General features: G+C 44.1%; 1 pseudogene; it reads right to left on the bottom strand.

Moving 5' to 3' along the window:
* Positions 1-1,311: 1,311 nt before the first annotated feature.
* Positions 1,312-2,328, bottom strand: LOC121580297 (annotated as a pseudogene).
* Positions 2,329-2,592: the final 264 nt, after the last annotated feature.

Below are 2,592 nucleotides of genomic sequence, written 5' to 3'. Positions count from 1 at the left end.
CTGCTAAAGCAACACTCGACTAGTTTAAGGGGAAACATTTAAATGTCTTGGAATTGTCTAGTCGAAGCCCAGACCTCAATCCAATTGAGAATCTGTGGTATGACTTAAAGATTGCTGTAAACCAGCGGAACCCATCCAACTTGAAGGAGCTGGATTAGTTTTGTCTTGAAGAATGGGCAAAAATCCCAGTGGCTAGATGTGCCAAGCTTATAGAGACATACCCCATGAGACTTGCAGCTGTAATTGCTGCAAAAGGTGGCTCTACAAAGTATTGACTTTGGGGGGGGGGGGGTTATGCACGCTGAAGTTTTATTTATTTTTTACTTATTTCTTGTTTGTTTCACAAGTAAAAATATTTTGCATCTTCAAAGTGGTAGGCATGTTGTGTAAATCAAATGATACAACCCCCCCAAAAATCAATTTTAATTCCAGGTTGTAATGCAACAAAATAGGAAAAATGCCAAGGGGGGTGAATACTTTCGCAAGCCACTGTATTTTTAACAAGTTGCTATTGACTGTACCAAAGACGGACTGGACCTTGTGTTGAGGGATCAGAAAAGGTTGTGGAACAAATTGTGGTCCATTCATTTTATTGAAAATAAATGTATCTGTTTCAGTAATTAACTATAGTTGAAAGGCTTAGACATAACATAATATATGTCCAATGCAATACTGAAGAAAATGTTAAGTTATGTAATCACAAGGTATTTTTTTGCCTGCATAAATTGTTGTAATGTTTAACAATATGAGGTCCTCTAAAATGGTTTATTACATTATTACTCTTATGGACATGAATGCGTGATAATATTTTATGAGTGTTCAATTTAGTTAAATTGAAATCATCCCAAAATAGTAGCGGGATTGAAAACACATCTGCATAAAGTGCAGGTAATAATTTCTGTCTTTGTCCTTCTAGATCTTCATCATGATGTTAACAAGATGGTATGATGATGGACCAACTTGAACTTGAGAAAAGTAAGTCAACCAACATCTGATGAATGGTAAGCCTTCTACAACATTCTTGACATAACTCTCTGGAGTTTTAGTTCAGTTGCCAGCCTAATATTTATAATAACATTGGTTTAGAGGCTCTGTGGCCACTGTTCTACACTGGTATTTTTTTGCACACTCCCTTAAAGCAGTGGAAAAACAACAAGATTTTGTAAATGAGTGCAACTCTTGATGATGATGCACAAATCTAATGACAGAATTTTGAAATAGATTATTGTGTAATCTGGTTTCACCGTGAGTCTCTCACTGTTTCTCCACCTTTTGCATTTTGACCTGGCCATCCTGATAAGGCGGGCAGCCTCATAAAACGATGCCTTTAACATCACAGGTCAATTCCTCCCCTCTTGTATCTGTCTGTGGAACTGCCCCTGTCACTGGGTCTTCCAACAGTTGACCTTCTCCCTGAGAACGATGCTCTTGATGCTGGGCAGAAGGTGGAGGATGTTGCTGGGCAGAGACACTCCCCCTGAGTTGGACAAGTTGAGCTCCTGTAAGGCAGCCAGTCTGCTGAACACCTCAGGGTTAAGTGGTCTCAGCCTGCTGTTGTGGGACAGGTCCAGGATCTGCAGGCAGCTCAGCTCACTGAAACCATGGGGCTGGATGGAGGTGAGCTCAGACAGCCCACTGAGAGACAGGTAAGCCAGATCCCTCAGCCCTGTGAAGCTGTGTCTCTCGATGCTGAGGATGAGGTTGCCATCCAGACTCATAATCCTCAGTGGAAGGCCCTGCAGCTTGTGCACGGCCCTCAAACGGTTCCCTGCCAGACTGAGGCTCTGGATGTTAGGGGGGCTCAGCACCTGTGGATTCCTAGTCATGACCGTGGTCGTTGGACAGGTCCACGTTGAGAGGTACCCCACCGTGACCCTCCAGGCTGAGATCTTGGAGCCTGTTGCTGCTCAGGTCCACATCAGCCAGGGGCAGGCCAAAGAAGCAGCTGGGGGCCAGCTCCTCTAGGGTGTTGTGGCTCAGGTCCATGGTCCCTAGGTAGCGCAGCCTGGAGAAGGTGCTGCTGTTGAGTCTGGAGAGGAGGTTGTTGCTGAGGTCCAGGATGACCAGGGTGGTGTATCCTGGCCCAGAGAGCATGGAGTCAGCGATGGTCTGGTTGGCGCTGGAGGACAGGTCCAGGGGGAAGGAAATGGGGACCACCAGGCCATGACCACGGCCCACCCCACTACAGTCCACCCTGGTTAGACTGAAGCTGTTGAACAGGCCGAAGCTCTCCACTTCACAGAGATAGCCTGGGTGGCAGACCGTCACTGCAGCCACGTAGTGGAGGATGAGCAAGAACCAAACCCTCACACCCAGGAGACTGGACATTGCAAAGACGCAAAATGTTTTAATGAATTATGTTATCATTTAATTAATTCATTACATTCCTCTTCAAGTATTTCACAAGAGTTTGGTTATTTATGAGACCAAGCAGACCTACATTATTACGCTCTTTAAATCACCACTTTTTCTCTTAGAATAAATTGAATGTCAAGTTCAATCAAATGTTCAAATGCACAGAGATAATTTACGTTAAAACCTTTTCTATTTCTGTTGTCAAGGGAGATATGAAATGGTAAGGAAAGTATGTTT

The sequence above is a fragment of the Coregonus clupeaformis genome, chromosome 13 (assembly GCF_020615455.1).
Source record: "Coregonus clupeaformis isolate EN_2021a chromosome 13, ASM2061545v1, whole genome shotgun sequence".
Lineage (NCBI taxonomy): Eukaryota > Metazoa > Chordata > Actinopteri > Salmoniformes > Salmonidae > Coregonus > Coregonus clupeaformis.
The sequence above is the reverse complement of the archived record's forward strand: the minus strand, read 5'-3'. Positions and strand labels throughout refer to the sequence as shown.